Source organism: Dipodomys spectabilis, unplaced genomic scaffold (assembly GCF_019054845.1).
Source record: "Dipodomys spectabilis isolate Male_0828 unplaced genomic scaffold, ASM1905484v1 ptg000289l, whole genome shotgun sequence".
NCBI lineage: Eukaryota > Metazoa > Chordata > Mammalia > Rodentia > Heteromyidae > Dipodomys > Dipodomys spectabilis.
Window position 1 is genome coordinate 1,090,972 of NW_024870966.1, and position 18,180 is coordinate 1,109,151.

Genomic DNA, 18,180 nt, shown 5'->3' on the forward strand with positions numbered 1-18,180 from the left:
AAGGGGAGGAGAGGAGGCTGGGGGAGAGAAGGCCAGCTCCTCTGGGACTAGAAACCCTGGTATCTGGCCTCTGGCTCATGGTAAAGCAACTAAGTACTATAACCAGGTGGGTAAAGAAACAGGAATTTATTGTCTCGGGACCAAAGCCTTAAGACAAAGTGTCAGTAAGCTTGGCTCTCCTGAGGACTGCAAAGGAGAAACTTCTAGGGCCCCTCTCCTGACTGCTGGCAGCTGCTAGCCATCTGTGCTGTTCCTTCCTTGGCTTGTAGAAGCATCACCCAATTCCTGCCTGTATTTCCATGTGAACTTCTCCCATATGCAAGTCTCAGTCCATAATTCTGTAATCTCTGTAATCTCTATCCTGCTCCAGAATGACTTTCAGTCAACTACATGTGCATCAACCCTATTTTCCAGTTGTGTCACATTCTTGGGTACTGGCAGTTAAGACTCAACCTCTGAACCTAGGTGGGGTGAGGGGCATAATTCACCCTGTTGTGGTCTGGATCTTGAATTCTCACCAAGAAGTGAGAGGGTTGAAGGCTTGACTCCCAGCTAATGGGACTGCTGAGAAGTAGTGGGACCTTTAGAAGGTAGAGCAAGTTAGATCATTGGAGACAGGCCCTCGAAGGGGATATTAGAACACTGGTACTATTCTGTGTATGTTTCTCTCTGTCTCTGTCTCTCTGTCACTCTCCCCTTCCAAGTCACCATGACACAAACAGGTTTGCTCTACCATGTACTCCCCCACCATATTCTGCCTTGCCACAGGCTCAAAGAGATAGAGCCAAACAGCCATGGATTGAAACCTCTGAAGCCATGAGCCACAACACTCCTTTCCTCCATTTAAACTGAGTGTCTCAGGGATTTTTGTCACCATGATGGTAAGCTAACTAACTCAATCCCACCACAGGCAGTCTGTGGAATAAAGGCTGACTGAGCAAGTTGGGGAGGGAGGCTGGAAGGCCTGAGTTAGAATTTACTGTGGCTTCCCTAGGAGCCCAAGCAGCCATGGCACCTCTCGAGCCTCTACGTTCTCACCTATGTATTCTCAGTGAGGCAGGGAGACCTAAGCCATGAGCAGTGCCACACAACATGACAAAGGGTGCAAATGGTCACAGAAGTGCAAAGAAGCCACCTTTGGGTGGTGCAATCAGAAGGGCTTCAGAGAAGAGGTGCCTCAGCAACTTGAGTTGTGCCACAGCTCCTACTCAGGCCTCAGAGTGGGGTAGTATAGGAGTCAAAATAACGGCCCTCACAGGCGTCCTTGCCCTAATGCTAGGAGCCTGTGGATGTGGCACCTCTGATAGCCAGGGGCTTTCAGATGTGGGTAAGGAAAGGTCCTTGAGATTATCTTCATCTTGGGCCCCATCTTGGCCCATTTGTTGTTCCTCTAACAGAATCCTGAACACTGGGTGACTGATAAAGAATAGAGGTTTATTTGGGCTCATGGTTGTGGAAGCTGGAAATCCAAGTGTATGGATCTTCCGTGCTGCCTGGGAGGGCAGGGGACTCCCACTCAAGGCAGGAGGCAGAAGGGCAAGCTGCATGTGCAGAAGTGCAAACACAAAGGCAGGATCACCTCACCACCCACGCGCTCTCATGGGCACTCACCCAGCTCCACAGGAACCAGAAGTCACATGGCAAGGCATGCATCTCTCTTAACTACCCCATCTCCTCTTACACGCTCCATATGCAAAACGTCACCACAGTGATCATCAAGTTAAATATGAGTTTGGGAGAAGACAGACTATATCCAAACCATATCAGGCCCAATCTAATTCCAAGAGTCCCTAAAAGTGGAAGAGGAGGGCTGCTGAGGGAACTCACCTAGCATGTTCATAGCCCTAGGTTCAATCCCCAGCAGTGCTTACAATGTTTTTTAAAAATAGAAAAGAAGAGCAGATTGAAGAAGAGGCAAATAAAGAAGCAGCAGGAGAGATGCGGAGCTGGAGAATGATTCACCTATCACCTTTGAAGATGAAGGAGAAAGAGGCCAGCAACCAAAGATGCACGCAGCCTCTAGAAGCCAGAAAAGACTCAGAAGCAATTCTCCTGAGGACCACCAAAAAGAGCCTGTCCTGCCAATGTCTTGGTTTTGACCCAGAGAATGCTGGCTCCGACTTCTGACCTGTATATCTGTAAGGTAATGCCTTTATGTTGTTTTTACTCACTCACTTTGTGATCTTCTGGCTAGTACCAAAAACTGAGGAGTGAAGCCCAGTGCCAGTGGCTCACACCTGTAATCCTAGCTACTCAGGAGGCTGGGACCTAAGAATCATGTTCGAAGCCAGCCCAGGCAGAAAATTCCCCATGAGACTCTTGTCTTCAATTAACTACTCAAAAACTGGAAGTGGTGCTGTGACTCAAAGTGGTAGAGTACTAGCCTTGAGCAAAAGAGCTCAGGAACAACGCGCAGATCCTGAGTTCAAACCCCATGACTGACCAAACAAAAAGCAACTGAGCTGCCATCAGATACTTGCTTTGTCCCTCCAAGGAGAGGGCTCAGGCAGGGGTATGCAGACATGGGATGTGCATGAGGCTTCCTGGTAGAGACACTGGACTTAACTTAGGAACCTCAGATAAAAATCCTCACCCCCATGCATCCTCCTGGGAACAAGTGCTTACTGTGACCACACTAAGCACTTTGGAGGCCATACTGGACAGGCACAGGGTGTTTGGAAAGAGCTTGGAAGCCTCTGTGCTCTTGGCTGTGGCTTCTGATGTTGGTCAGGGGACTCCAGGGTACATTGAGGCGGGGCTCACAGAGCCAGCAGGGACCTCAGGGTGTGGATAGACTCACTGTGTTGCTGATGAGAAACCTGAAGGAGGAAAAGAGAAAGAGAGAGAGAGATGGAGAAAGATAGAGGGAGAGGGGGAGAGAGGGGGGGAGGAGAGAGGGAGGGAGAGAGGGAAGGAAAGAGAGGGAGAGACAAAGACACAGAGAAAGAGGGGGGTGGTCATGTTTCCAAGAAATCAGAGCCAGGATGTGAGTCCAGTCCTGAGTGGTGAGATCAGAAGCTGGGCGCTGACGGCTTCTGCTCAGGAATGCTGTGGCCCTTGAAGATAACTTCTGCTGTGTAGCTCCACCTTTCTGGACAAGCTTTCTGCATAAGCATGGCTCCGGACCACACACACAAGCTCTCTACCTTTCACCTTCCTGAGTTCTGGCTTAGAGGCAGCTCTGTGCGTCCCAGGAGACTGCCCCGACCCCACCCAGCTTGTGAGGCAGTGGCTTAGGCCACCAGCTGAACCACTCCTCATTTCCCAAGTCAAGCCGGAAAGGCTTATCCCGTGCAGGGCTTCATTTCCACTCCCCGGCCAGAAGGGAATACGCAGCTCAGATGGGGGCCTGGCGATGGGGCCATCTGCAAGACAGAGCTTCCAGGTGGGCCATGGGCTGCGAGTGGGGATAAAGAACTAATCTTTAGAGCCTGAGACCCAGCTTCCTGGTTAAAATCACCTTTCAGGGGCTGGGAATGTGGCCTAGTGATAGAGTGCTTGCCTAGCATGCATAAAGCCCTAGATTTGATTCCTCAGTACCAGATAAACAGAAAAAGCTGGAAGTGGTGCTGTGGCTCAGAGGTTAGAGTGCTAGCCTTGAGCAAATGAAGCTTAGGGACAGTGCCCAGGCCCTGAGTTCAAGCCCTAGGACTGGCAAAAAAAAAAAAAAAATCATCTTTCAGGTCTTGGAGAACTCACAGACTATTCTAAATGCATCCATCTTCAGGCCCCCCACCCAGTAGATGGATGTGGACATGCCCTCGGATCTTGGCATGGTGAGTTCAGTTGGAAATGACAAAAGCAGATCAGCTGTGTCCATCACCTCACTTAGGAGGAGTGGGTGGGTTTTGTGCATGTCAAAGGGTTTTAACTGCAGTGTGAGTGAGCATCCAGCATTTTAGGGGCTGTGGCAGTAAGTGCATGGGAGCCCTTCACATCCCCCTTTCAAGTGAGGACACAGGTATTCAGAATGCCACTTGAGAAGACTTCACCTCTCTGTCTTCCCAGCAGCAGAAGTGTCCATCAGCGGCAGTCCTGGGAAATGGCTCTTTCAAGGTGGGTGAAACACAAGCTAAAGAGCAAGTGGAGGGAGACATGGCTCCACATGCAGGCTGCTTTCAGCCGAGAACAGAAGAACAGAGGGGAAGGAGGCCGGTCTAAATTACAGCTGCACACTTAGAACCAGGACTGGCACATTTCTGTTGTTGTTAACAGTGCCATTGTAAAAAACAGGCTGCCCACTGGGGCGCCGGTGGCTCACGCCTGTAGTTCTAGCTACTCAGGAGGCTGAGATCTGAAGATCACAGCTCAAAGCCAGCCCCAGGGAAGGAAAGCCTAGGAGACTCTTATCTCCAATAAACCTCTCAGAAAACCGGAAGCGGCACTGTGGCTCAAGTGGTTGAGAGCTTGCCTTGAGCTGAAGAGCTGAGGGACAGTGCCCAGGCCCAGAGTTCAAATTCCACAACTGAAAAAACAAAACAAAACAAAAAATCAGTCTGCTGCCTCTGTATCCCACCATTGCCAGATACAAATTCAGCCAGACACCCAAAGCCCTGGGGGCTATGTCTCCCATGGCTTCCACATCCTTCTCTACCTAGCTCTGTGTCCCAGGGCTGGCCTAACCCATGGCCTCAGCTCCCTGATGGGCTTCTCTAATGGAAATTCTAGGAAGAGGTTTATGGGGGTGGAAGGGACAGGAGGAGAATCTGCTTGCCCCTCGACAACATACAGATCAGCAAGGACCAGCTCCTTGCCTTCTGCCAGCAGATCTGGGCCCTTCCCAGCTAGGAGTGGTCTACCCTCTGCTCTCTGCTGCTAGTGCTGAGGTCCTGCCCGCTTCAGGTGGGTTTCTTTTCCTCTCCCCTGTAAACAGTCCCTGAATTCTCTCCAGGTCCCCAACTTGGGTGTCCCCTTTGTTTCCTGCAGATTCTAAATGATCCTCCTCCTTCTCCAGGGATCCCCGGGGCCACTCCAGCCTCCATCTAATCCAGGGATCCCCGGGGCCACTCCAGCCTCTGTCTTGAGCTGTCACAAACACTCAAAGTCTGTCATTCTCAATGTAGAACTCACACGTCCTGGGCTTCAAATGGTGGCAATTTTTCCAGGAAACGCTGCCTGGCTTGCCAAGCTACTTTCTGCCCTTCAGGGCCCGGACCAGGGCATCTGCAACCCTCCAGGTCCACACAGAGCCCGCTAAGCAAGTTCAGCTAGCCACACTTTTCCCTGCCCAAGTTTATGGCTCCTGAAGGCAGTAGCTAGGCACCTGAGGGGAAAAGGAGAAACACATGAATCACTAGAGACAAGGCCGGGAACGCGCCCTCCACCCTTCTTATGTTAGCCACACTTCCCATTGCTGTGACAACATACCTGAGCTGGACAACATTAAGGGAAGAAGGATTTATTCTGAATCATGGTTTCAGTCCACAGCCTTGGCTCAGCATCCCCTGGGTGAGCACATCATGGTGGAAGAAGTGTGTGGCATAGGCTGCTCACCTGATGGTGGACAGGAAATGGGTGGGGCACTAAAATAAGATCCAAACCCCAAGGTCATGCCCCAATAACCTGCTTCCTCCAGCTAGGCCTCATCTCATAAAATTTCCAGAACTTCCCCAAATAGTGCCACCCACTGGAGACCACCAGCTCAACATATGAGGCTGAGGGACATTTCATATTTGAACTACAACATTCTTCCTCCTCTACATCCAAACTCTTCTTTCTCCCTCCAGCTAACAGCCTGCCCAGAGGCAAGAATACTTTGTCTTCCCACATCCTAGAAAGCAAGCACATTTGGGCCAAGGTCACAGAGATCATGCTGAAGCCAGGTGCAGAGGCTGTGAACACACTCAGCCCAGGAGCCTCTGATGCAGACCCACAAACTTCCCCAGGCCCAGCAACCAGCTGACATAACCAAACCTCAGTTTGACCAGGTAGCAGATGGGGGTACATGGACAAGGGTCTTATTCTAAGTTCCTCCAAAATTGAATGGTGATTGCAATGTCTTGGGTGTGGGTAGTTTCTCTCAAATCCAGGGAATGTAGGTGAGGGGAAAGAAGAGTGGCAGGGAGGGAAGAGAGCCAACAACAGTATGTGCATGAGTGTTTCTCACTACGAGTAGCTCAGCCCTCCAGAGAGTCCCTACACACTAGTGAGAACACCCCAATTAACTCACCGAGGCTATGAAACTGTGGCGTTTGTCTACCAAACCTCTGTCCTCACTGGTTGGGAATTTGGAGCATGTTCTAGATGTTACTGTTTCCTGGCACTTCAGGTCAGCGCAGGGCACGGGCCAGCACAGAAAGTCACCAGTATGTGTAGGAATGGTCTACAGGTGACCTCAGACGTGGGCTGTGGCGCTCCCCCACAGCTGGTCATGTCACCATCTGAGCCTCACGAGGGAATGGGGAGCTGAGGCTGTTGCAAATGCTTAGCAGCAATGGACCAGGTGCAGGCCAGCACTGTGCCTGCCACCCAACTCCGGCCAGTCTGTCCGGGGCACTGCCGTTGTTGAGAGGCGCCAGGACTGTGGCACGTATTTTGGAGCCTGGAGGCTGCAGAAATGGCTCCAAGTTGGAGCTGGAAGAGAACTGGCATAGGAGGGGCATATAAAGTGTCAGTGGTGTTCTCACCAGGGGAAAGAGGGTCCATGCTGATGGCAGACACTTTCTCTGGGGAACCACAGGCAAGATGGCTCTGGAAAAGGGACCTCAGCAGGAATCTTGGAGGAGAGGGGGAGAACTTCCATGGAAAAAAGAGGGAACCAGAGAGGGGAGCCAACTCACTCACCCAACGAGCATTTTGCCACACAGATGGATGTCCAGACATTGAGACCTGTCTCCCTACCACCCAAAGTGGACTGAGCCCATGTCCCTACCCTCAGCCTTGCAGCTCCACCTCCTCCAGATGGCCACAGTGGGCCTGAGGCACCACTAGGACAGGTGCCAGTTAAAGGACCCAGCTGCCTGGTTTTGCTATCCAACTCCCTCAAAGTGCATAAGGCTCACCAAAAAGATGCCCACTGGTGACCGTGATGAAGCCAAGTGTCACAACCAGTGGAAAAAACATCAGCTCGAGCCCAGCCTCCAGCTGCCCAAAATCTGCTGCATGAACAGCATTCTTGAGAGTTAATTCTGCAAACCTTTAGGGAGTAGTAGTGCCTTTAGGGGCCAGACATTAAGGACCAAGGCCAGAAAGATGAGTTCAAGTTGATGGCAACAGAACCAGAGCTGTGTATTGGGAATGCAGATAGGGAAGCGATTCAGTATGTGTGGGGGACAAAGAAGCTGGCAGCAGTTGAGTTGGGTCTTGAAGGGTATGTAGGAGTTTGCAAAAAAAAAAAAGCTGTTTTAGGAAAACATACCAGCTGAAGGAAACAGCATAAATAAAAGAAGGTACAGCAGCAGCAGTGGGAAGCTGAGAGGTTTGTCTGGCTAAGCGCAGGTGGAGTGGCTGGCTGGGCCAAGGCTACAGAGTGGGTAGAGCGGCCCTGGTACTGAGCAGCCAGTGCCTATGTGTATAACCACATTCACGATCATGCTTCCTGAGCCAGTCAACTAGTAAGAGAGAAGCAAGAGTCAGGGGCTGGGAAGGTGGCTCAGTGGTAGAGCGCTTGCCTTGCATGCATGAGGCCCTGGGTTCAATTCCTCAGCACCACATAAGCATTAAAAAAAAGCCGGAAGTGGCGCTGTGGCTCAAGTGGTAGAGTGCTAGCCTTGAGCTGAAGAGCTGAGGGACAGCACCCAGGCCCAGAGTTCAGGCCCCACGACCGGACCAAAAAAAAAAAAGAAGCAAGAGTCAGACTCATGTTACAAGGCAATCCTTGAGTCCAGAAAGGATGGTATGAGCTGGGGAGGGTGCAGGGGGAGAAGGGAGAGCCAGACCCAGTGCCTGAGCCGCGTGTGTGTGTGTGTGTGTGTGTGTGTGTGTGTGTGTGTGTGTCTGTCTGTCTGTCTGTCTGTCTGACTGTCTGACTGTCTGTATGTCTGGAAATTGGTCTCAAGGCCTCATGCTCGCTAGGCAGGCACTCTACCACTTAAGCCATGTTTCCAGCCCCTTTTGGCCTTGATTCTTTCCAACGCAAGGTCTCACTTTTATGTCCAGGCCAGCCTGGGCTGCAATCCTCCTACTAGTGCTTCTTCATGCTGTATGATGACTGCCCCTGCACCTAGCCATTGAGCTTCCTCCATAGCTGGAATACCCAACCACTGATTGAGATGGGGTCTCTCCAACCTTTCTGCCCTGGCTGGCCTCAAACTGATTCTCCCACTCTCCACTTCCTAAGTCTCTAGGATGACAGGCTTGAGCCACCATACCCAGCTGCACCTTTTGCTTTACCTCCAAGCTGCTCAAGATACCACACAGGACAAGATCAAGTCAGGCAGATCAAGTTCCCTCATTGTTCTGCAGATGAGATTCCCAGAAAGCACAGTTTGGGTTTTTTTCTGGGGTTTGGGGAATAGGAGAAAGCCCATTTCAGAGATGAGTCACCACAGATGAGCTTGTAACTGATCAGTTTGTCCATTCCTCTGCCAGTAACAGAGGGCCCCTCCCCCACCAACCAAGACCATCCTAGGCCTCAGAGACAAACACAGTCAAGATCTTGTCCCTTGAGATGTTCACATCGTGGCAGAGAAGCCAACACTAAACAAAATAAGATAATGATTCAGATGATAAGGATTCCTAGGAGTAATCGGCCAGGCAAGGCAGCCCGCAGCCTCTCTGGGTATGGTGAGCAAGCAAAGAGTAGCTTTGCACTTCAGAGGTGTGGGAAACAAAAAGAAAACATGGAGGGAGAAAAAGAAAATGAGGCAGAGTCCTGAAGGCCCTTGAGCCTAAAATGTTAGCTGTCTGTCTTTTTACAGAGAAAGCTAGCCATGGAAGAGGGGGTTCTTCACTCGCAGAGTTCGTAACTAGACGGGGCCTGTCTTGGAACACGGCCTCTTCCTTAGGGAGGATGTAACTTGGAAATGGTTCATCAAAAGTTCACTGACTTGGCCCCCTGCCCATCAACCAAGAGTCCGGATTTCCGGTGTCTCCCTCCCCACCTGCTGTCTGGGGTCTCATTCAAGTAACAGGGGCCTGAGCCTGGCCATAGATGCCCCTCCTGCCTCCCAAACCCTGGCCCCTCCCCCACCCGAGTCCCACTTGAACTCCTTGGTCAAAAGCAGAACCACGCATATCCCTCAGGACCTCCCTGGACATGACAAACTTTTATTTCCACCCAATGCATTTCTCAACCCATGACTCAGAGTTCAAATTTAAAAGTTTGGCATTGGACCACAGGAGACACAATGTTTAGGCCAAAGGGAATCAAATATGTAAGTGTAGCTCTCCCCTAGAAAGACTGTCCATAAAGCAGTCCAGCAACCACTGGCAATGGAACCCACATGTAGTGAGAGCATTTGCCCCAGCTCACCACTCAGCGGCATCTGGGAGATCTTCGTCTCCTTCCGAGCTGACGGAGGAGCATGGTGCTCTCAAACGAGTGACCTTGTCCCATCAACACTCTCTCAGCTCACTGCCTGGAAGGTTCCAAAAGACTGTTTCGTTTAGTTCACAACGAACCAGTGATTGGGGTGGACTATAAATCACACCTGAAGAATGAACGGTTAAAATGGCTAAGTAAGCCCTGGCCTAAAATTGAAGTCACATGTCCATACAAAGTCACATACAGCCCTTCCTATAGCAATGTGGGCACCACCTACAAAAAATCGCTGGGCTGAGCACGCTCCCTTGTGACTCCTCTACAAAGCCCATAAAATCATAAAGGAGCTGGGTGCCAGTGGCTCATACCTGTCATCCTAGCCACTCAGGAAGCTGAGACCTGTTCAAAGACAACTCGGGCACAAAAGCCCATGAGACTCTTATCTCCAATAAACCACTAGAAAACCGGAAGTGGTGCTGTGGCTCAAACGGTAGAGTGCTCGCCTTGAGCTGAAGAGCTGAGGGACAGCACCCAAGCCCCCCAACCCACCAAAAAAAAAAAAAGTGTGAAGCCTTAGAGTACTTTTTCTTTAATTTTTATTGGTTGTGCCCCAGTACTGGCACGCGCGCACGCACGCACACACACACACACACACACACACACACACACACAATTTTTTTTAATTTTTTTAATTATAAAGGGATTTTTTTTCTCTTCTTATTGCTTTTAGGTGCTTGAAACTGAATCCAGGGCCTTGTACATGCTCTCTACCACTGAGCTCCACTCAACCAGGCCAAAAAGGGACCCTTCAAAGAAATTAACACATAGGAACAAGACTTTGGAAGGTGGTAATTGATGAGCCACAAATGTTGAGTGAGAAAGTTGAGGCCCAACCTCCATCCCAAAATGGAGGGACTGCACACAAGGAACCGCCTAGTGTGAGGGGTGAAAGTGGGGTTTAAATCACAGAAGCACTCTAATTCAGACCCGATGACATCTGCCATTGTGCACAGTTGGCTACTCACCCTTCCTGCCTCAGTGGAAGATTTGGACACTGGTCCTCTACAAAAAGTCAGATTCTCGGCTGGGAGGACACTGAGTATTTCCCTTTCTGTGGGGACAGAGGAACTGTACCCAACATAGGAAATTAATTAAAACCTAAATATTGTATATCAAGATATGCATTCTCCTTTCCCACTGAGATTTCATAAATTTGACAAAAACAAAATCCAGAGGTTGGAAAATTCTTCACAGGACAACCTGACCAATTACCAGAGAACAGAGCTAAGGGCACAAACAGGTTTGTCTTGTGTCCTCTAAGAATGAATGATCATCAGAACAAAAAGTTGTCTCCATTCTTCCCTCAAGAAATACTTCGTTTAGAATTAACTCCTGTCAAGAGAGAACACAACTCTATATACAAACTTGTATTACCCCCCAGTGTTTCTCATTCAAAGGAAGAGAAATAGAACACTGTATTTGACACATCTGATTACAAGTTTCCAGAATCTACTTATGTTTTTACTATTATGATTGTTTCTCAACACAGCTGAACTGAATTATCCCAGACCTGAGCGCTCCACTCTCCAATTAGAACCACCTGGGTTACTTTTCAAACCACCAGCCCCAAAGCCCCAACTCCAGAGATTCTGAGACATCCTAGTTTTAAATAAAAACCTCCCAGATGATTTCAGTGTGCAGAAAGTTTGGAAAGCCCTGCATTCAAGTGAAGCATGCAGTGGACAGCCTCATTTATGCACTGAGCCTCCAATCATCCTCTTAGATACTTTTGTTTTATGCCAGTCCTGGGGCTTGAACTTAAAGGCTGGGCTCAAGGCTAGCTCTCTACCACTTGAGCCACAACTCCACTTCTGGCTTATTGGTGGTTATTTAGAGATAAAAGTCTTGTGAACTTTCCTGCCCGGGCTGGCTTCAAACCATGATCCTCAGATCGCAGCCTCCTGAGTATCTTAGAATTACTGGCATGAGCCACCAGCTCTCAACAGCTTTCTAATATGTTTAAATAAGATTGAGCAAGCAAATGGGTGAAAACGAGGGAGGGGATAACACTGTTCAAAAAGAAATGTACTTGGACCTTACCTATGTAACTGTAACCCCTCTGTACATTACAATCATTTTTTTTAATTGAGCGAGCAAGGTGTCCAGACACCTAAGAAAAACTGTTCATGTGACAGACCAAAATAATCAACTTGGAGGAAACAAACTATGCAAGAAGAGGAAATCTTTGGGTGAGGGGAGATATCATTAATATCTCAGTTAGATCATCTGAGGTTTGTAAAGAGATTAGAAACTATATTGATCCATGAAATCAGAACAAGAGAAACAGCTAAAGAACCAATAACCTTAAGATAGCAGGAATAGCCGGGCGCTGGTGGCTCACGCCTGTAATCCTAGCTACTCAGGAGGCTGAGATCTGAGGATCGCGGTTCAAAGCCAGCCCAGGCAGGAGAGACCGTGAGACTCCTATCTCCAATAAAACCACCAGAAAACTGGAAGTGGCGCTGTAGCTCAAGTGGTAGAGCGCTCGCCTTGAGCTGAAGAGCTGAGGGACGGCGCCCAGGCCCAGAGTTCAAGCCCCACAGCCGACCAAAAAAAAAAAAAGATAGCAGGAATAACAAACTCAATGGAAAGTTTGGAAGTTAAAGAAGAGTAAATCAGCCGGTCATGGCGGCTTACACCTTCATCCTAGCCACAGAATCACAAATTCAAGGCTGGCTTGGGCTATATGGCAAGATCTTCCCCCCCCCCCCAAAAAAAAATCACATGCACTCAAAAAGATAAAGGTAAAGAAAGCAAACTAGGAGAGAAAATAAGATGATGGCATCCAGAAGTCTACCACCAAAAAAACAGACATCTCAGAAAGACAAGAAAAACAGGAAACAGGATAAAACATCAAAGAAGTTAATTAACGATGAAGGCCTTGAGTGTCCAGATTAAAAGGTTTGCAGTATACCAGCGCTGTCAAAGGAAGCTGACCTACATGAAGGCAATAGATGATCGAGTCATTGAATTTCTCCCCAGTACAAAGCTAGAGAGGTGATCAAACAATCTAAAATTTTAGATTGTTTTAATTTCCACTCAGAACCCTGTACCTAGGTAACTGCCACACCACCAATTATTAATTATAAAAGAATAGGGCATTTGGGGACTTAAAAAATCAAAAATGTTCTCTCTGTTATACCCCTCCTCCAAAAGTCATTGAACATATTCCACCAAGGGTAAGGGAAATCCAGGAAATAGGTCCAGCACAGGCAAGAAGCCAGGGAAAATCTCTAGGAAGACGTGGAAGGGAGCCCCCAGGATGACCTTTGAGCAGCAGACCTAGAGAGCACCTGGTCCAGATGAATCAAGAGCTTTCCCTGCCTCCTTCACCGCTGGAGTGTGAACAGGTGACATGACCTCCACCAACAGATTTCAAGCATGTGAGGCTCCTTCATTTGTAGAAAAGAAACAGTTAAAGCAGCCGATGTCAATAGGCATTTTCAGGAAAAGGTTGAGAGGACAGCAGGAGTGGAGGGATGGGCATCCCTGACTTCCAGCCCTACCCTGACTGCAATGTCCAAGCCTGACTCTTCTCCCTCCTGAAGAATCTGGAACTGGAAAATATCCTCTAACAAGTTCCTCTTCCAGCCAGAGAGCACTCTAGTTTTTCAGACCTTGAGGAATAGAGTGTGAGCGAATATTTAGGAATGGATTCCTAAGTACAATATTGTGTCAACCTTGTAACCAACTGCACACCCAAGGGTCCTCCCCTAAAATGGTATTGCCAAACCACATACAACATCCTAGCTACTTGCGAGGTTCCACAGCTAAGACGGTTGGCATTTCCAGATACTTTAGGCTTTGCCTACAGGACTAGGGGTCAGCAGGTCCTAGTCTAACTCGCTGGACCTCTGAGACCCAGTGCAGGTCACTGTTCTGGCCAGCATTACTCTGTGAAAAGTAGAGATGAACAAGGCCTTTAGCAGTCCCCCTGGCTCTCATTCATCCTCCCACAAGCCCCCTGGCCTCCTCCAACTGATAGCACATAGCCACCCTGCTAGACAAAGTATAGGGGGCCCTGGCTTTGGGAAGAACTGGGACTTGGGACCGGAGCAAATCCAGGAGAGACCTGCAGATCACCATGAGGGGTCTGAAGGCCCTGCTCTAAGCCCCAACTGTTAGATTTGGTGAGCACCAAACCAGCACTTATCATACTTAACCCTGCAGAGCAGTAATTACTCAGGGGTGTTGTTAAATCTACATTTAAATCAGGAGGACTGCATAGGCCTGAGAACCAGCATTATGAATGAGGTGCTTCTTTGGGTTGTGCCCTAGAATTGATCCTGAGAGCCAGTTATATTTCCACGTACCTCCTCCTTCTTCCTCTCCTCTCCTACCTTCCTCAATCCTTTTTTTTCCTCTCTCCTTTCCTCTTCATTTTTCTTTTCTCCCCCTCCCCTTTTCTCTCGCATACGTTTCCCTCTCCCTCTCTTTCTTCGCCTCCCTTCTCTCTTTCCTGTCCCATCTCTCTCCAGACCTCCATCTCTACCTGTCCCCTCCCTCCCCCAGCTCTCCCTTGGCTTGCTCCTCTCCCTTGTCATCTCATTCACTACCGTAGGAGCTCCTTGGCTCTCATAGCTGTGCTAAGAGGTGGAAGCCCAGCCTTGTTCCTGAGAGCTCCTGAGGAGGAAAAGGGTCTGGCTCTGTATCTTCAGAGGCAAAGGCAATATTCTCACCAGAGACGGGTGAGTCTATCAGCAGAGCTGGGCTCGTACATTCCCTTCTCAATAACCACATAATGATTCCTATTAACAGCTCATCAAAGGCAATTACTCCTCCAAGGAACAAAGGCTCCCATGGCCCTTCTTCTTGGCATGTGGCAGTCACTCTCCTTCCACACCTGCAGCCTGGCCCCCGTCCCACTCCTGAGGGGACCCTGCTTTGTCCTCCCTTCCTGTCTTCCTCTGAGGCTTCTCAGCTGACAGCACCCCAGCACGGAAGGGCCGGGGGAGTCCTCACAGTCCTTTCCTCCACTGCACTTCCACGGGGACACTGATGGCCACACAAAGAATCATCCAAAATCGACACAGCCTGTCCTCTATGAGAAACTCCCAACGGCCTGTGCTTGTGAGTGAGGTTATGCATCCTGGATTCTAAGAGCAGAAAAAATGAAAATGACCTACAATGCCACCACTCTGGACCAGAAAGCCTGATAGTCATAAAAACCACTCAAAGGAGCCAAACAAGAGGGATGAGCAGGCTGGGAAGGTGCCTTCGTGTAGAGTGCTTGCCTAGCATGCGTGAAGCCCTGGGTTCCATTCCTCAGTACCACACACACAGAAAAAGCTAGAAGTGACACTATGGCTCAAGTGGTAGAGTGCTAGCCATGAGCAAAACAAGCTCAGAAACAGTGCCTAGGCCCTGAGTTCAAGCCCCAGAACTGGCAAAAAAAAAAAAAAAAAGAGGAATGAGGGTCTAAGGCCGAGAGGGTACAGGTGTCAGAAATCAGGAGGACTGAGGATTTTTGTCTCAGAAAAAATATGAGGGAAACACCCATCTCAACCAGTAAAGATGAGGGTGATGATGTACAACCCTACGGTATCAGCTCTGACTGAGACCACAGCTGGAGATCCTGATCTGAAGCCAGCCTGGGACAAAAATGCAAAACACTACCTGAAAAGTAACTAAAGCAAAAAATGGCTGGCGGTATGGCTCAGGTGGGAGAGGGCAAGTACAAGGCCCTGAACTCAAACCCCAATACTTCCACCACATGCCCCTCAACTTAAAGGAAAAAAAAGTAAGGCCTATACTGAATGAGACTTACTATGGGCCTGCCCTTCCTCTGCGCACTTAACCTGCCACAACATTAAATGCAAAGGAGGGGAAATGATGACCTCAGTCCCCAGCTACGGAAACCAGAGCTTAGGAGATATTACCTGTTGGGTTTTTTTTTCCCCCAGCAAATTGGTTTTCACTCCACAGAGACTACTCTCCAATCTGAACACAAATTCTCATGGGTTTTCCCGCTTAAGTATACAACATGGGAAGGAAAAGTCGCGTAAGGGAACATCTTCACGACATTGGTTGAAGCAAAACTTTCCTCATGTGGATACAGAAGAGCTGGAGGACAGCGCCCCGGGATTTCCACAGCATGCCAGCTTCCTTCCACTTCAGTCTGGACAGTTTGTGGAGAAGAGAAGACGTCATCTGCCTCTGGCAAGGGAGGACCAGTCACCTTGTCGAAGCCACATAGTCTGAGGATCTGGGTGATGGGCACCAGGGGGCGCTTGCCCCCGCCCACAGCTCCAAGTCCCTATTGAGCCTGCCCCTGCGGGTCCGTTGGCAGCCTGGCTCACCATGAATGAGAACTTACTAGATGGTTCCAAGGAGAAGCAAAGCAGTCAGAGCACTGCACGGCCACCTGCTGTTCCCCACCTACACTTTCACATTCCATACTCCTGCCTGCCTGGGGGGAAGCTCCCACCCCACCCCCCAAAAGCTACTGATGTTGGGCTTAAGATGAAGAAAAATAGCTCATGGGAGACCTAGCAGGTGGCCAGAGAAGAGGCTGCTGCACTATTCTGGGCACTTCTTTCAAGCTGCCCAGGATTTGGAGTATGTCAGGTGTTTGCAGAATTGTGGGGGTAAATGGATGGACGCAGGAGGGGCACTGGTGGGCTCTGCTGGTGGAGCCTGGACACATGATGAGGGGTCACCCTAGCTGACCAACACAGGGGAGAAGGTAAGAGCTCCGGCCAGCATCCCTATGTAACTTGATGACTGGTGACCACTAAGACCACTCTAGGGGCCTCAGGAACCTCTTAACTCCCACTGCATGAGCTACGTTCCAGGCCCAGCCCAAGGTGTCCATTTGAGCATGGGGAAATCCCTCCACACTGGGGCAGAAGCCCAGGCCAAAAACTGGCCCTAGTCTATTGCCCTTTGCCACAGCCTTGTTCCAGGGATGCCCAAGTCTGGGTAACCCACTGTGGTTACAACAGACAGCTGTGTACTTATTCCTGAAGTGAGCTGCACTTTGGTAGGACACCGGGTGAGGAAAACAATGGAGTCTGTTCTCTGAATCTCCAGTACCTGTGCTCTGAGAGCTGATGGCTGCTCTGACCCAGAGTGGCAGGCTAAAAGGCAAACAGCCATCGTGGCTGCACGGCTCTCACGGAAAGTCCCTTCCCTTCTAGCTAGCCTGACTACCAGAAGAGTTCAGGGGCCAGCGTCCTCCCTGTACTTTTCTCTTTTGGGACTCATAAATTAAGAAGTAGAATATTCAAAAGCAACCATATATTTGGGGAAACTTAGAAGCTTCATATGCTCAAGAAAATGTACACATTTAGAAAAGATCTGAGAAGACCTCATGTTTACACCTCAAGCTGACTCTTGTCCCCAAGGCAGCCTACAATCAAAAACTGAAGACAATAAATAAAATCAATAACAGCAAGCCCCCAAGTAAAGAGGAGAATCAGATTTCCAAAGTTACTACTAATTAAATGCCACTGGCTCAGTCTTTTTTTTTGGGGGGGGGGGGGGGGGGAGAAGAACACCAGGAATTCATAAAACATAAAAAGGAACAGCAAAGTATGACCCATTCAAGAAAATAAGTAAACAGCAACCATAGGCTGGGAATGTAGCTTAGTGGGAGAGTGCTTGCCTAGCACGCATGAAGCCCTGGGTTTGATTCCTCAGTACCACATAAACAGAAAAAGCCAGAAGTGGCAGTGTGGCTCAAGTGGTAGAGTGCTAGCCTTAAACAAATGAAGCTAAGGGACAGTGCCCAGGCCTTTAGTTCAAGCCCAAAATAAAAATAAAAATAAAATAAATAAAAATAAACAGAAACCATATCTCTGAAAAAGATCTGATAATATTTATTAGACAAAGAATTTAAAACAATTCTCCTAAAGATACCCCAAAACTAAGGAAAGCTATAGATATACAGAAAGTCAACAAAAAAATTTTGCATACACAAATTGAAAAAAAATAATAATAAAGAACCAAAAAGAAATTCTGGAACCAAAAATATAATAAAAGACATGAAAAAACTGCTAGTGTTTCAAAAGCAGATTTGACCAGGCAAAAGAGAGATTAAGTAAACTTGAAGACGACACAGTGGAAATTATAAGGTTGAAAAACAGAAAAACAAAGCCTAAAGGACCAAAGGGACACCATTAGCAGACCAACATATAAGCTGCAGACCTTCCAAAAGAAGCCAGAGACAAAGGGGCAGACACTCTCTGGAGAAGTCATGACTGAACAAATCCCAAAATGGATGAAAGACATAAATAATAATAACATTTAAGAAGTTCATTGAGGCCAGGCACTCGATGCTTACAACTGAATATATATACATACATACATACATACATACATATATATATATATACACACACACATACATACAGAAAAATACAAGACTTTTCCCCTTATCCATAATATTTAATACACTACTGTAACTCTATGTAACTTTTGAAGACAGGTTAAGAAGTATAAGTGTATACCAGGCACCGGTGGCTCACTCCTGCAATCCTAGTTACTCAGGAAGCTGAGATCTAAGAATCATGGTTCAAAGCCAGCCCAGGCAGGAAAGTCCATGAGACTCTTATCTCCAATTAACCACCAGAAAACCAGAAGTGGCTCTGTGGCTCAGGTGGTGGAGTGCTAGCCTTGAGCTAAAGAACTGGGGGACAGTGTCCAGGCCCAGAGTTCAAGCCCCACGACAAACAAACAAACAATACACCAACAAGAGC

General features: G+C 48.6%; 1 long non-coding RNA gene across 1 annotated transcript; it reads right to left on the reverse strand.

Annotated features, from left to right (window-relative positions):
* Window positions 1-327: 327 nt before the first annotated feature.
* On the reverse strand, window positions 328-17,924 carry LOC122126794. Its single transcript, XR_006151009.1, has 3 exons — window positions 17,798-17,924; window positions 6,661-6,663; window positions 328-338 (listed from the first exon to the last, which is right to left on the reverse strand). It is a non-coding gene; the product is annotated as an uncharacterized LOC122126794 (long non-coding RNA).
* Between the last annotated feature and the right edge of the window lie 256 nt (window positions 17,925-18,180).